General features: G+C 42.9%; 1 long non-coding RNA gene across 2 annotated transcripts in view; it reads right to left on the bottom strand.

Annotated features, from left to right (window-relative positions):
• LOC138302010 (uncharacterized) overlaps window positions 1-16,914 on the bottom strand; it is a 164,895-nt gene that overhangs the window by 118,383 nt on the left and 29,598 nt on the right. Inside the window, exon 3 of one of the 2 annotated variants that reach the window (XR_011205217.1) lies at window positions 12,873-14,236. The exons of the other annotated variant lie outside the window; for it this stretch is intronic. This is a non-coding gene — a long non-coding RNA (uncharacterized lncRNA). Of the gene's footprint in view, window positions 1-12,872; window positions 14,237-16,914 lie in introns of those variants that run through there. 2 annotated transcript variants of the gene reach the window in all.

The raw sequence follows: 16,914 nt of genomic DNA, 5'->3' as shown, positions 1-16,914 counted from the left end.
TTTAACGCAGATGGCCTTATGGACTTCCCCCAGGTCCAACATGATTATGGGCTACCGGCCTCTGCCTACTGGTAAGACACTGCTATCTGGCACTGGGTTTCTAGCCCTCTGGTACATCCAGCTGCCTGTAGGCCCCTCACAGTCTTTGAGAAATGGCTTCTGACACATTCCTCCAACACCTAGAGGGTCATTCTGACCCTGGCGGCCGGTGGCCGCCAGGGCCACCGACCACGGGAGCACCGCCAACAGGCTGGCGGTGCTCCAATGAGCATTCTGACCGCGGTGGTTCAGCCGCGGTCAGAAGCGGAAAGTCAGCGGTCTCCCGCTGACTTTCCGCTGCTCTTTGGAATCCTCCATGGCTGCGGAGCGCGCTCCGCAGCCATGAGGATTCTGACCCCCCCTACCGCCATCCAGTTCATGGCGGGAAAGCCGCCATGAACAGGATGGCGGTAGGGGGGGTCGTGGGGCCCCTGGGGGCCCCTGCCGTGCCAATGGCATGGGCACGGCAGGGGCCCCCGTAAGAGGGCCCCGAAAAGTATTTCAGTGTCTGCCTTGCAGACACTGAAATACGCGACGGGTGCCACTGCACCCGTCGCACCTTCCCACTCCGCCGGCTCGATTACGAGCCGGCATCCTCGTGGGAAGGTCGTTTTCCCCTGGGCTGGCGGGCGGTTTTACTGGAACCGCCCGCCAGCCCAGGGGAAAACTCGTAATACCCGCCGCGGTCTTTTGACCGCGGCGCAGTAATTTGGAGGGCGGGATCCTGGCGGGCGGCCTCCGCCGCCCGCCAGGGTCATAATGAGGCCCCTAGTTTCTGACATCTACTCCTTCCTCAACAAGACCCAAGCCCTCCCCCATCACATGGGCAGCAGAGGTAGGAGGTGGAATGTGATCACACCTTCATCACAAAAGAATTGCGCAACATTTTGCACAGAGTCGGAGCCTTGGCTTGCAATAGTGCTAGCAAAGAAATGTTCTTCAAAAAAAAAAAATAACACATTATTCGTTTTATACTCTGGCTAGAATCGCATAGCAAAGAGAGACCGTCTGGCGCCAATGTCGTCAGGTTGCTACTCTTACCCACCTCCTGTGGCAATATCCTCAGATGCAACCTTTCTGGACTGAGACATTACAAGCAGTTGATGACAAAGGCGAGACTGACGTCCATAGGTTCCCTAGTTATGTTTTGCTAGGCCTACTGAACCATCTGTCCTACCCTCTCAAATCCACAAAAGGTCATGCCATCACGCTGCTATTGGGAGCGGCCAAACACCTATTGCTTTGTCGATGGGGCACATACAAGATCCTGATGAGATTCGACTGGATCTATGAAGTATGGGAACTACTGGGTATGGAGAAATTGATGGTGGCTGCGACAGGAATGCTACCACAGTTTCATAAGGTGTGGGGACCACGCATACACTATCTGTCCAGTGAATATAGGGAGCTAAATATATATGCATACTCTAACTGAAACACCCCACTCATGCCCCCGTTTAACCAACTATTGCGATCTTTGCTTGCCCTATTGGCATTATCCCCTTTTCTTTTATAACCCTCACTGGTGTGTTCTGACAAAAGACTTCAGCTACCCCTCTGCCCCTCCTCGGACCCCAACTTGTCATTTCCATTTTTCAAGTCACTTTGTTTCCCACCGGCCAGTGGATGTAGGTGGGTTGAATGTTGTATTTTTGATTAAACTAGAAATACAAATAAAAGATAAAAGCAGTTCTTTGCACACCGTCGACTCTTTAGTAAGATTTAGGATTAGATTAATTTGAATAACTATAAAGATTTTACTTTGTATGTGCATGCCTTACATCCATGAAAACATGTACACACCGGATTGTCTTCAATAATGTAAACATGTTAGTTGACGCAGTTTCAGTCATTCAGGTGTATGTAACAATTACATTATGGGTTTGGGTGCATGGCCACAATGTCCAAGCAGGCCAGCCAAGGTAGTTGCCTTTGGAGAAGATACAAATATGGCTTTTGGCATTACCAATGTGGTCAACATAGCTGCATACATACAATGTGAGAAGAATGAGTACGTTTTGCCAGATGCTGACAATCAAAGGACCAGATGTGCTATGTCATAGGATGGTGCAATCAAAGTTTGGGAGTCCCGTTATGAAGTGTTTGTGGACTCAACACAGGAATACAAGGACAATCATCGTCTCCGAGAGCCAGCTTGGAATGCTGTGCCCTTTGGGTCAGGCTGTGGTGTAGGCAGCCAGCGCCAAAAGCGCAGGATGGCCAACAAAGTGCTCAGTAAGTGAACCAGAAGGAAGAGTACCTTATGCAGTAAACCAAAAGGCAATGGTTCACCCCATGGACTTTTTCACTGTTCCCTTGGTCTGCAATCTTAGTACAGCATGATACAAGCAAATTCTGTTTCGATGCGATGTCCTTTAGGTGGGGTAGACATTACCACTCAATTGTAGAACAGTTCTTCACACAGATTTGCTGGTCCCCATTCCAGTGCTCAAAATAGATACACTTGCACATGTCTTTAAGTTAATTGATAATTCTAAGCAAAATTGGCAGTTCAACTCATTCTCCACACGTCACAGTAGGAGGATTCATCAATCCTAGAGCTGACCCCTTTCTCTTCGATGAGGATAACTAGAGCAACACTGCCCTGCACAGCACTCTACTGAAGTCAAAGGATGAACTGATATTCTGAGGCACACAGCTAGCCTATTTTGCAATGTTGCGGTAGATAGTGCTAGGTCTATCTGCAAATCAGAAGTTGTTACTCTTGAAAAGTGACCAGAGGCAACAACAAAAATTAAGTGCACTCTCCTCTACACTATAATGTCATGGTAACCATCATCCCATTTTATGTACAGTATCTCAGAATCTCACGTCGATTCAGACACCCCATACTATTTGAAATGGACATGAGTTCAGTCCCTATTCAATCAAAGTTTGTTGATGCTGCAGCTCATTTTCCCAGGGAAATACTACGGTGGACACAAAGCACGCCCATCACCAAATTTAAGTAAATCCGTGCCTTTTGGGCTTTGCAAGCGTGTTGAAATGTAAATGATCTAGTACAACTTACCCAGTGAACACAAAATGTAATTTGAGCTTCATATGGCCGAGTGAGGAATGAGGAATAATTGGTGTGTTAGTTATCTTGGAGGCTGGACCTTTGAGACTATTTCCCTATCACTCCTGTTAAAGTGATGCAGTCTCATCACCTTCTGTTGGAGTTCACAATTTATGTTCTGAAGCATCTTTGCAACACTTAGCTCCAAACGATCTCCTGAGTACAGCAACATTTCATGAAATGAGACTAATTGTTGAATTGATAAAACATGATTGGCACAAGGAATGCATGTAGCCATAAGGCTCACGGTCACCGAGAAAGTGAGAGTGAAATGTTTCATTTACAGCGAAAAAACGTCCCCCATATACCTGGGCCGTAGAACACTACTCTGTGTTTACATGGAGAACCAGGTTCACACTGCTCATGAATGCGGAGGCAAACGTTGGTGGAAGAGTTCTCAGGAAAGGCAGGCTGCAAAGTGTAAGCGTTTCAATAGTCTGCGGAAAATGGCCCTGTTAAAAGTAATATACATGCTAATTTGTTTTGACATTTACCATTAATTAGAAGGGAGTTTATACCATGCAGGACGAAGTACAGGATATGGATACGAAGTGATGCAGTGTTTGAGGAGGAGATGGCTGATAATACAGCTATCACTTTGGTTATGTGGCATGTAACTGAAGATTAGCCAGAAGAACGCAAATTAAAGGTTGAGTTGAAATGTATTTTCAAAATCCAGGAGCTAACCTTTGAAGGGAATGAATTGGTGAGGGCTAACCAGATGGTTTCCCTACATAAGGTGAAGAAGGCACCTTGAGCAATGCCATTTGAGATAAAGTGGTAGTTCAAAGACCAAACGGAAGGGCTGTAAATACTACTGGTGGCAGGTATGGTTGACTTGATTGTCAGTGAGTCCAAGAGTGTAATACGTATGCAAAGTCATGTTTAGTGAGATTGCTGCCTTTTGAGCTAATGTTGAGACCAAGAAGGAAGTTGGACATTGTATGGTACTTTAAAGGATCACGGCATTTGCTTTGGTGAGTAGGGTGCCAGCAATGAACTGCAGGGTTGTTTGAGGTACTCTCCTCAAACTTATCAAGAAGAATCGCTCGGCAATGCTGCTGACAGGTATGTTGACCTATAGGTACCTATGAATCTTCCTTGTTTCTCCCTCAGTTAGACGAGGAATCTAGAGTAAACGCATTTGAGAACAAGCCCTGGCAATGCCAATATGTCCAAACCCTCCAAGAGCCATTCGCTTTGGCAATGTGTTTTATCCAAGTTGTACACCAGTGTAGTTGCTGTTCAGCATGGTTAAAAGTTAGTGAACTGGGGTGGGTGGGTGTATTGGGCTAGAGATTGTGTAGGCTGGAGTGGGATAGATTTGGGTACAGTAGTTTGGCATAGAGCGGAGTGGGTAGAATGGAGTGAGGTGGAGTGAGGTAGAGTGGGATAGATTGGGGTAGATTGTGGTAGATTGTGGTAGAATAGGGTAGAGTAGGTCCGGGTAGGGTAGACTGGGGCATATTGAGTCAGGTAGAATGCAGTAGACTGAGGTGGAGTGGAATGGCATAGACTGAGGTACAGTAGAGTGAGGTAGATGGGATTTGGGTACACTAGGTTAGAGTGGGGTAGATTAGAGTGAAGTAGATTGTAGTAGAGTAGATAGTGCTAGATTGGAGTGTGGTTGATTGGAGTGGTGTAGAGTCAGGTAGATTAGAGATTGGTACATAGGGGTAGAGTGGGGTATACTGTAGTAGAGTGGAGTAGATTGGGGCAGAATGAGGTAGAGTGTGGTTCAGTGGAGTGTGGTAAAGAGGAGAGGGGTAGAGAGGGGTGGGGTAGGTTGGGGTAGACTGAAGTGGGGTAGATTGAAATAAAGTTGGTTGGGTAGCTTCTTTAGGAGTCAGTGGTACATATGCAGTCATGCAAACCGCTTTAATGGTCTGGGCCATTTATTTGTTCCTGTAAAATGATCAGCAAATTGCAAAAGAAATTAGGCACCCCAAACGTGTTGGTAAAAGGAAGCGCCAAACACAAAAAAGGTCACGTAGGACAAAGTCAGTTGCAAGTAAAAAATGATGGTCAGAAAAAGTTGTAAAAAATAAATAAATAAAAAATAATCAAAAAAGCACCCAAAATCACAGCACAAGCAGCAGGACACAATTTAAAGGAAATCAATTTGTACTTGCTCCTTGTTCTCAAGAAATAAAAGGAAGTAACGTGAGGCACATGGTGGCCAAGTAGGAGGCAGCTAAAAAGACTGTCAATCAAGTCAGCAAATGGTAATTAATGTGTGCTAGTCCTCGAATGTCGGTTGGAACATGGAAGTTGATTTGGAAGTAAGCTGAACACTTAGCCTGTGGCACTGGAACGGGTTTCCCTATTGGTCCCATCATACTTCTGAAACCTAATAAACGTTTGTTGGAAAACATCCAAGTGCGTCTTGGAGCATATGTCCAGAAGTACACACAAAGGTTTCTTCACTACTCCTCTGTAGTTATTGTTAATCATACCAGTCACACACTAGCTACATTGGTCTGTGCAGGGAGGGGTGGAAAGAGAAGAGCAGTGACATGCAGGAGGATGGGGGGAGTGGAGGGGTGGGGGGCAGTCACCAACCCTCCCCCCTCCCTGAATAAATGTATTTTCTGAGAAATAGTTGGGTCCAGCTGCTTTCACTTAGGTATGGTGAGATGTTTGTTGGATTTCACCAGGAATGTTTGCATACACACAGACAAAAACGCATACACACTCTCCCCCTCACGGTTTTGAAAGTCCTCAAAAATACTAGTTATTTTACAAAATATTGTGTATTCTTTTAGTACTCCTACCAATCGGCATTCCTCTCCCTTTCCATTGCTCATTAGGCCCCTCTCATGCACCCGACTTGTCGTATAATGTATGTAATTATTATATGTCAACCTGATAATGTCCCCCAAGCTACGCCCCTGTACACAACTGTCTTTAATTACAAATCCTCAGCCCGTAGTCACAACCATACAACCCTTCTTGTACCCATATATCCGTACTACATAAATCGTATGCTTGGGCGAGGGAAGAAAGCTGTCCCAGGAATTTTACCCTGAATGCTAATAGGCACTTTTCCCTAGAGAGTAACGAGAAAAATCATAAACTAGTTAGCTGCCAGCAGACATCACAAAAATATGTTGAAAAGAAGTAAATATGGGCGTGCAGTCCAAATGCCGCTAAAGTCACATTCAGTAGGGAAGCCTCCCAAAATCCTGGTGAAGTCCTTCGTAAGGAGCTTGTGACATGGAGTCTCAGACCCACGTAAAAAGTTATGTTACATTAGAGTCATTTGTATAATTCGGACAATTTCAGTTATTGCAAAATGTCATTAGTTTTGCAAGAGTTACATTCTGTACAATTTCTTGTTACAGAGTACTGGTTTAAGCGGAAAATGTCTGATGGGAGACAGAATCGAGCAGAAAATGACTCACATGATGCAGTTTCCCCACAAACTATTCCCTTTGTTTCTATTGTGTGTGACTTTTGAACGTGAGGCATGCACTCATGTTCAACTTTTATTTGAGATACCACAAATGGATTTTACGACATTTATACAGGGTTGTGTAATTTACCAGACACTTCACATAATTGAGGGGAAAATAAACTAAGTGATTCCGTTAGAAGTAGGAGGAGACGGGGCGACTTTAACAGTGATTTTCAATTCTACAGACATGCCTCCCAATGTATGCACAATATGCCTTTTGTGCTCTGCTGGTAGGGCAGAAAAGTGTTTCAAGGCGCAAGTAGGTTTTAATGGCTTGGTTTGTCTATTAATATTTACCAGTTATAGAACAAAAAAATCACAACGGTTTGCCTTTTAAAGATAATATTCTTTTCGAATTAACTCGTCTTATGTTTTTTTTGCAGATGATAAAAAGCAGAGCAAGCCCAGCAACTATTTGAAAATATGACTTGCAAGTTATACAGAAAGGGATGCGGCAGACATTCCGGGCTACCCTTGGTAATACCAGATTTAGATCTACAAGGTAAATCAACCAGTGAACAGCTATTCAACCACTGAAACCTATAACCTGCAACTTGGACACATCTGTCTATTGGAAAAATCACATCCCATGAGACCTCTAACTGGGGTTACAACATGTACCTACCTCTAAGTTACACGCATTTGTTTGCAGCTGGTATATTAAACGTTTGACCTATCCCACCAGCTACACTTTTCCCAGTGATTTTTGGTACAGATAGCCATCTTATAGGTCTCCCATATGTAGAATAGTGATCCTGTGATGCACCAAATCCTGTCATTATCGAAATGCCTGTGTGCCAAAGACAGACCAGTTTACAAGCCATAAGAAAATATTTCAACTATTTAAAATCATTTTCTACAACAGCAGACTTTGACTAAAATACAGCACCCTTAAGCCCATTGTTAGAAATGGGGTCTTTGGTTGGCAGACAGGTTATCCCCTGTCCAAGCAAGGACCCTCACTCTAGTCAGGATAAGTCATACACAATCCAAATTATCCTGTGCCCACCCTCTGGTAGCTTGGCAATCAGGCTTAAATTAGAAGGCAATATGTAAAGTATTTGTGGAGTAAATCATGCAATAACACAATATAACACCACAAAAATACAACATACCGTGTTTAGAAAAATATAGAATATTTATCTGGTTAAACGCAGGTCAAAACGATCAAGATTCAATAAGTACACATTGAAATATCACTTAAAAATGATATAAAATGTCTTTAGTTCTTCAAAAGCAAAATGTTTCTTGCAAGCACAAAGTGCCTGGTTTGCGTTAAAATTCTCTGCAAGGGACCGCAGAGGAGGAGATACGTTGAAAACAGGGAGGTGTGCGTCGATTTTTCTGGTGCACACAGACGATGCATCAGTGAGTTTTCACGCAGGGCAGGATTTGCGTCGGTTTCCGTTGCGTAGACTGGGATCCTCTTCGGGTTGCTGGGTTTTCGGACGCCCCAGGGACGATGCATTGAAATCCTGGTCGTGCAGGACGAACTCACAGGGGCTGCGTCGATCCGGTGGAAGATGCGTGGAAATTTCTGCTGCACGGCAGGCGCTGCGTCGATTCCTCTCAGGAAGTCGGGCTGCGTCGTTCCGGCTCAGTTTTGCGGCGATCCAGTGGGCCGTGCATCGAATTTCCGGTCAGTATGCTGGTGCTGCATCATTCTCCTCTCCGGGAAGTCGGGCTGCCTCGATCAGGTTCAGCGTGCAGTGATTTTCCCACTGCAGTGCAGGCTGTGCATCGTTTCTTGCAAGCTGTACGTCGAATTGTTGCCACATTCGGAGTTCTTTTGCAGGATGAAGTCTTTTTCGTCCTGGGACTTCAGGGAACAGGAGGCAAGCTCTGTCCAAGCGCTTGGAGAGCACTTCTCAGCATAGCCAGAAGACAGCAGGGCAGCAGTCCTTTGCAGAAAAGCAGTTGGGTGAGTCCTTTGTGCAGCCAGGCAGCAGTTCTTGGCAGGTTGCGGTTCAGGGAGTTTTCACCAGTGTTATCTTGTCCAAAAGTGTCTGGGTTGGTAGGGTTAGAGACCTTGCTTAAATATCCAAATGTGCCTTTGAAGTGGGGGAGACTTGAAGAGTGGCTGAGAAGTGGACAAGGACCCTTTCAGTTGCATCCTGTCTGCCAGGGTTCCAGTAGGGGGTGTGGCAGTCCTTTGTGTGAGGGCAGCCTACTGTCCTTTGACATGTAAGCATCAGGCCCTCCACCCTCCCAGCCCAGGAAGATCCATTCAATATGCTGATGTGTGCAAGTATGACTGAGCATCCTGTGTTTGGGGTTGTCTGAGTGAATGCACAAGGGAGCTGTCACCTAAACCTAGCCAGAGGTGGATTGGATGGCAAAGAAGGATTTAAGTGTAGAGAAATGCTCACTTTCTAAAAGTGGCATTTCTAGAATAGCAATATTAAATCCAACTTCACCAATAAGCAGCATTTTCTATTCCCATTCTGGCCATACTAAATATGACCTTGTTACTCCTTTCAGATCCGAATCTACCACTCAAACAGTATATGAGGGTAGCCCTAATGCTATCCTATGAAGGGAGCAGACCTCACAGCAGTGTAAAACAAATTTAGAGGTTTTACACTACTAGGACATATAGAACACACATGTTCATGTCCTGCCTTTTACCTACATAACACCCTGCCCTATGGGCTACCTAGGGCCAACCATAGGTGTGACTTATATGTAGAAAAAGGGTAGTTTAAGGCTTGCCAATTACTTTTAAATGCCAAGTCAAAGTGGCAAGGAACCTGCACACACAGGCCCTGCAATGGCAGGCCTGAGATATAGTTAGGGGGCTACTTATGTAGTTGGCACAACCAGTGCTGCCGCCATTAGTAGCATTTAATTTACAGGCCCTGGGCACATGTAGTGAACTTGACTAGGGACTTACAAGTAAATTAAATAAGCCAATTGGGTATGAGCCAATGTCACCATGTTTTAAGGAGATAGCACATGCACTTTAGCACTGATTAGCAGTGGTAAACTGCGCAGAGACCTAAAGCCAGCAAACATTAGGTCAGAAAAAGAGAAGGATATAGGCAAAAAAGTTTGGGGGTAACCCTGCAGAAAGGCCATTTCCAACCCCCATATTTTCACACTTACAGAAAATCCATTTAAACAAATAATCCCTGCTCCCCACAAATTACAGACTCACTCATCATACGTTATATTAGCTCAATCCTGGAACTACTAGCTGGATTTACACATTTCTCCAGGAGACACATGGAGATGGAGTAATTTATAAAAGAGATAAATAATACACACAAAAATAAAAGAAGTATAATTGATAGAATGTATCTCACTTATGAAGATGGTTGACGAGTCACAAAAAACCCACCCACACAGTTTCCCTTTCCCAACCAAGGAAGCCCGGATTCCTTCAGTGAAATCCATCCTAGATAAGACTGTGTGATAATTATTTCTCCTATGCCCTTTTATTGCCAGATATTTCGGATTACCTCCAAATGAGGATTATTATGTTTATATCTTGCCCCTCAAAATCAAAACTGCATATTTGTTAAATTTCTCAACAACTGTTCTGCAGCTATAAGGGGATTGTGTTATCTTCTGGGGGTCCTTCAGATCCCCAGAACTTTGAACACTCTTCGGGCATAACAATAAAATGGATGCCTGGGGAGCTCACATTGTGGCCATCTATCCACAGGCATTAAAGTCATGCCCTAAACCTCTTACACCTTCCTGTGCAATCCTTTTGCACAAGTTTGTAACTTCTAAGCTTCCTTTAAGAATTTCTCTACTTTCTGGGACATTTGTGATGCCAACGTCATGAATATTGCCTCTGGGACCTCATACCAGGCATTACCAATCTAATCAATACCTTGCTATCCAGTGAAAACATCGCCCTGGCCCTTATGCAATCAATTATTGCAGCCATGCTGAAGAACTTCACTGGAAAACCTGGCAATGCAGCAAATAACACACCTATCTCCCCTCTTCCTTGAGACACAAAAGAACTTGAAAATGTTGGTGCCTGCAACTGTCCTCCCATTTACAGACAAAGGGCATTTTAAGTGACTTTCAGTCAAGATTTAAATCCTTAGGGGTACATCTCACATGAATAAACATCAAGGAAAAACGTCTTTAATTCAGGACCAACCCTGCGCACTGACACTACTAGCTCTATCTGCTTGTTTGACACCACTGACCAGGAGATTCTAGTCAAGATCCCATTGGTAAGTTGTTCTGGTGCATTTCCTTCCTGCAAAACCACACTTATCAAAGCAAAGTAAGCCTATTCCTTTTCACAATAGGGGCTCTGCACTGTCAACAGTGCTATTTTAAAACACTCCAGAGTACAAAACTATGCATCTTGACTACAGTCTGTCCTGAAACGACACAGCCATGTCACTCAGCTCCTAAGTCCCTCCTCTGGTATTAAGCAAAAGAAAGAGAAATTAAAACAAAGGCTTTTCTCATACACAAGGTTCTTTATGTCTACTCATAGAACTACATTGTTAATCTGTCTCATGCCAACCAACCAGAAGCCTTAAGTCCACCGACTGGACATTATTGTAGACCCGACTGTTCACACACACTCACAAGCACAAGATACTATTGTCGACCACTACACACCAAGTGGAGGGTTTCTCCCTATGTAAATGCCTACCTTCTCAAATTAGGTGGGAAATGCATACCTTAAAACAGACGATCCCAAAAAACTCAACTCTTTACTCTGGCATTTGCATAAAAGTACAGTTTTCAAGACAGCCCCTCCAGATGTAATATATGCCCTGTGTTTCAGAACCCTAAAACTGACTTTGATGACTCTTGCTCCTTCTAGGCAGTGCCTTTTTGTTGGGGGCATAGTTGATGGTAAGTAATCTCCAGGCACTCTTTATTGCTTTCAGATGACTGTTATCTAACACCAGTTCTAGCAATGTGCTATAAACAACGCACCACCTATACTTGACAAGCTTTGAAGCCATATTGAGTTAGGTAGTAGCACGTAAACAACCTAAACAAAATAAAGGTTCCTGTTACTACTGAAATTGTAATTGTAATAGTATTTATATAGTGCTTACTACCCCTGACGAGGCGTTGAAGCGCTTTTCGGCGAGTAGCACGCTACTCCGGAACCCAAAAGGGATTAGTGGTGGATTTGTATAGGGAAATATGAGTACACCTTTAGTATTATTATGAGTTCATTTGAGCAGCGGATATGTGAGTTTGCTAGTTGGATTGACTGGAGTAATGGAGGGGTGGAGGAGGGAAGAATCCAGAAGTGTTAATTTGGAGTTTATAGTAATAGGATTTAGGCTTGGGATGAGTAAAGGGGAGATGGAGGAGGGAAGAGTCTGTGGAAAGGGTTAGGGAGATCATGTTAGCAGAAGGGGTTTTGGATGAGTTAAAGGTGAGATAAATGAGGGAGAATTTAGTAGGGTTGTTTGAGAGATCATGGTAGTAAACTGAGGTTTGGGTGAGTTAGATGTGGAAGAGGAGGGAAGAGTTAGGCAGGGTTATTTAGGAGATGAAAGTAGTAGAATGTATTTGGGATGAGTTGGAGTGGGAATGGAGGATAGATTGATAGAGACATGACACATGGTGATGGGTAGACAAAGTAAAGCTTACAAGAGAGTAAAAATATAAAATGTTTTATTTATAAATGTATATATATATACACATTTTGATCAGTTTTATGTAATTTATTTATTCTTTATTATTATTAATATAAATATATTTTTATTTATTTATTTATAATTTGAATTGTATTTATAGATTTTATTTTTTTATTTTTTCTCTAGTACAGTAGGACTAGAGTAATAAATAAATAAATATGTAAGTAGATAGTAAAGGAATATATGTCCAAGGCATATAATAATGGGTATAATATGAGAAGAAAAATAGTATTGTATAAACGCAGACTTTCAAGATTTGTAATATTTGAAGTAAATTAATAAGTGTACTTTTCTAACATTTATTTATCTTTACTCAATTTTTGAATAGTCAAATACGTATGATAATAAACATTTAATCAGTGTGACATAAAATGAGTGCAGGGATTCATAAGTATCTAATATAACAACTTATCTAGGAGTTATGCAATGATCTCTGAATATGTTAAGCATAGAATAGCATACACATATATATACACACACACACACACATAAATACACACACATATGTACATATATATACATATTTCAACCGTGAGTAAATATACATTAGTTAAACAGGTTTAAAGAGTATATGTGTAGTTTTTTGTTATGACATTAACGATACATATTTTCTAAAGAAACTATATATATCTAGAATATACACATAATCAGATAAAAAATATTTATCAACACAGGCATATGCAGTCCATAGCTGTTTGAATATGGTGGTTATGAAGGAAAGAGCCAACTCTTGAGTAGTCTTCTGAAAACAAGATTATCTCCTCATCCTACTCTTATTCGGCAGAAGAGTATTTTTCTAATGCACAGTCATATGTAGTGCCTCAGCTTTCAGTGGCATTTGGCCCTATTGGAGGAAGATCACAGAGCTAGATTCCAGGAGCAGTTACATGGCCCAGTTCTGAAGAGTCGCAGCACATTACTCACTGTAGCTGTAAACGGCTGCTGTTTAATAGCACAGCAGGTAGGGAACTTGTACAATTTAACATATATAGGACTGGTATTGGAGACACTCTGGCTATCCTAAGAGACCACAGGTGGGTCTGCAGCTGTGCAGACTTACTAGAGAAGAGACAGAAGGAGTACAAGCACTAGCCAGCCCCCTCGTCACCAACAGGGTTTCACCAAACTCTATTGTTTCTTCCCCTCTATGTTCCCTATTTGAGGCCTTCTTTCTGCTGTGAAAACACTTCTTCACACTATACCCTTTTTAAATCCCTCCTCAAACATCTATTTTAAATCGTTATCTCCCACATAATTATTTCCCCCAACGTGCCTAACCCGTTTTTGTTCCTATCTTTCCTCTCCTTCCCGCCATGCCCTTCTCCCCATCCTCCTTTTCTTCGGTCCCTTCTACTTTTTGCCCCTTCTTCTTTACCCTCTTCTCCCCTCTTCATTCTCTTATGTCCACATTTCCACTCTGTTCACTTCTCACACTCTTCCAGTTTCAGTGCTGCCCCTTGCGTTGGTTACTCAGTAGTATGCCTTGTCGCAGCCCTCATAGTTTTTCTGCCCCTTTGACACAGACCGGGCTCTTCATTTTTAAACATATACTCACCCCTTTTAAAAACGTAGTCCCACCTCCTAACTAGAAAATAACTGAGGTAATAAGGAATGTCCTAATGCATTGTTCAAGCTTCATCTCATTATCTATGCACTAGCTGCTTACTGTAGCTGTTTACATTTATATCAGGGCTACATAGGCATTCACATAGGACTAGAGAAAAGGAAAACTATGACTAGGAATAATGAGGATTACTGGTATGTAAACCAAGCATTACCTCCTCCATCCATAGGAGTGCTACTCAGCTCGTATGCCAAACAGACCTCCTGCTTCTCCATTCTATTCAAAGTTGAGGTTGATGGTCTGAACCTCATCCTGAGGTTGCAAAAGTCACAAACAAAGCCGGGTATTCTGCTGCTCTCTTCTCATATTTCGACAGACCCGTACGCATGTTGAAAAGATGCACCCTCTTTCTTCTTAAGTGCGCGAAGGTAAAAAAAGACTAGTGGCATCATCTCCACCTGTAAATTAATGGATGAAACTACCTCAAGTAAGAATGATTGATCCAGTCTTATGAACCACTTTAAATATGGCTCCTGAACTCCAACAGTAAAATCCCACACAGGGACAGAGGAATTAATTATTGGGCATTATATATAAATAAAAAAAAATCAATAACGTAAACAGCAGTTCAGTGCCTCTGAAGGTTTCAGATGGTAGTTTTTGAGATTCAATAGAAAACCATGCTTCCCCCACAGTACTCGTACTGTCTTGACACCCTCTTCCACATAAAAAAGCAGATTCAAATAATAAAGCATCCAAATAAGTAAAAAGCGTAATAATTTGGATATGGAGATTATTCACTACGGGTGGCAGTAGTTTGTTGAACACGTTAAAGGATAGAGAGAGTGAAACTGAAAGGCAGCACCCTGAACCGGTAATGCTGTCCCCAAATGCAGAAACCTAGTTAGATTAAGTATTCCTTATGGACAGAAAGCGCAAGTCAAGGAATGCCAAGAAATCTCCCTGTGAAATCAGTGGCAGAATTGACTGTCTAGTCACTATGGTGACCGGTCGTCTCAGCAGATATTGATTAACCCTCGTGAGCTCACGAATCAGCTTGGAATACCTAATAGTTTCCTCACCACAAACAATATAACCTAACAATCTTTCCCCTTTTCTGCTTCCGACACTGGAACTATTCCGGACGTCAGCTATTGCAGCCCCTAAAAAAATGCTGAAGAATTGCTTGGCTCGTTAATGGGTTTATGAGGCAATGTGTTTAAAAAACTATATATATCTTAAGATTTTCCAAGCATTCCTTAAACTCTATTCTCTACCCCTCTCTTACGATATTTATAACCTAGGATACTGTGCAAATCAACGAAAGCAGATTTCCTACTTACCAGTCATACACGTGTCCTCGGTCAGATGGAATGGGCAGTATGTGGATGCTGCTTAGTCCTAGGATTTTGTTTGAGATTCTTCTGAGATGGGGCTCCCGGTCATGCCCCCTTCATCAAAAGGGTTGCAAAAAGGCAACAAAGCAAATTTTCCTGGACCAAGGTTTCTTCTTGCGTCAAACCTGAGCCTAGCACTTAGTACCCCCAGCTTCCTATCTTCAGCTGATTTTTTTAATAAGATATTCCTACTGTTAGCCAAAAGGCTTAGTTACAATTAATATAAAGTGGCTTAATCTTGACTTTTGTACAGTTTGCACTTTCTATGAGCGCATCCATATGTGTCCCCTTGCTGAAATAGAAGATCTATAAGCTGATACTGCTGTGAGTATCCACTTTCATATACTGGATCAGAAGTTTTTCCAATCGTATGTCTTTGGTAACAGTTTTGAAAATAAATGCTTTTCAGCATATTTTCTTTTTTTTTTTTTTTTTTTTTTTAAGAGAGAACCAAGGGCCAGATGTAGGAAAAAACCAAATTGCGACTTGCAATTTGCGAGTCCGTGCGACTCGCAAATTGCAAGTCGCAATTTGGTATGCAGAAAGGTGTCTCAGACACCTTCTGCAACTCGCAATGGGGTCGCAAAGACCCACCTCATTAATATTAATGAGGTGGGTCGCAGTTTGCGACCCCATTGCGAGTATGGGCACTCACGGGGATGGTGGCCTGCTGGAGTCAGCAGACCACCATGTCCGTGACTGCTTTTTAATAAAGCAGTTTTTTTTTTCTATCTGCAGCCCGTTTTCCTTAAAGGAAAACGAGCTGCACTTATAAAAAAAAAAAACGGAACCTTTTGTTTCGGTATTTTTCAGAGCAGGCAGTGGTCCATAGGACCACTGCCTGCTCTGAAAAATTATTTTTGTGTCCATTCACAAAGGGGAAGGGGTCCCATGGAGACCCCTTCCCGTTTGCGAATGGGTTACCATCCACTTCAAGTGGATGGTAACTGCGATTTCATTTGCGACCGCTTTCACGATTGCAAATGAAATTGAATAGCATTGCGAGTCGCAAATAGGAAGGAACACCCCTTCCTATTTGCGAGTCGGAAATGCATTTTGCGAGTCGGATCCGACTCGCAAAATGCATTTCTGCATAGCAAAGAGGCTTTTGCGCCTCGCAAACGGCGTTTTTCGCTGTTTACGAGGCGCAAACACTTTGCTACATCTGGCCCTTAGTTTAATGTAGCATGCACAGAAAGAAAATCTGATTCCCTTTTCTCATAATGGGCACAACTTGTCTTCCCCCTGCTTCACAGGCTCAGGAAATACCAGCTGAACAAGCTACTTACCTTCTGTAACACCAGACTGGATATTGGCAGTTTTTCAGCAAGTTTTCTATGAGATAATAGGTGACACCAAGCAGCTCAGTGATGATTCCTACCACTTCAAAAGTGACGCAGCACAGCTGCAGGTATGCACCACTCCAGTGTACCCCCCAAGGTAGAAGTCTTTGAAATGGACTAAAACAAAGACGTTTTGCAGGACAAAGCCAATGAAATGTCCTTTCTTCTATATAGGACTATCAAGGAGGGTGTGTTTTGTGAACGTAATTACCTAAGCACTTGTCTCAGCCTAGCACATGGCCAACACAGTGATAGCAGCCTTGTCCCTGGTGGAATGGGCTAGCAGACATTGCAGGAGGCTGCTTCATTGGCCAATGCATAGAAGATCTTGATGCAGAGGACTATCCACCTTGACGGGTTCCTCAACAAAATAAACTTCCCTTTCTTTGCTCCAGA

Source organism: Pleurodeles waltl, chromosome 6 (assembly GCF_031143425.1).
Source record: "Pleurodeles waltl isolate 20211129_DDA chromosome 6, aPleWal1.hap1.20221129, whole genome shotgun sequence".
NCBI classification, from domain to species: Eukaryota; Metazoa; Chordata; class Amphibia; order Caudata; family Salamandridae; genus Pleurodeles; species Pleurodeles waltl.
The sequence above is the reverse complement of the archived record's forward strand: the minus strand, read 5'-3'. Positions and strand labels throughout refer to the sequence as shown.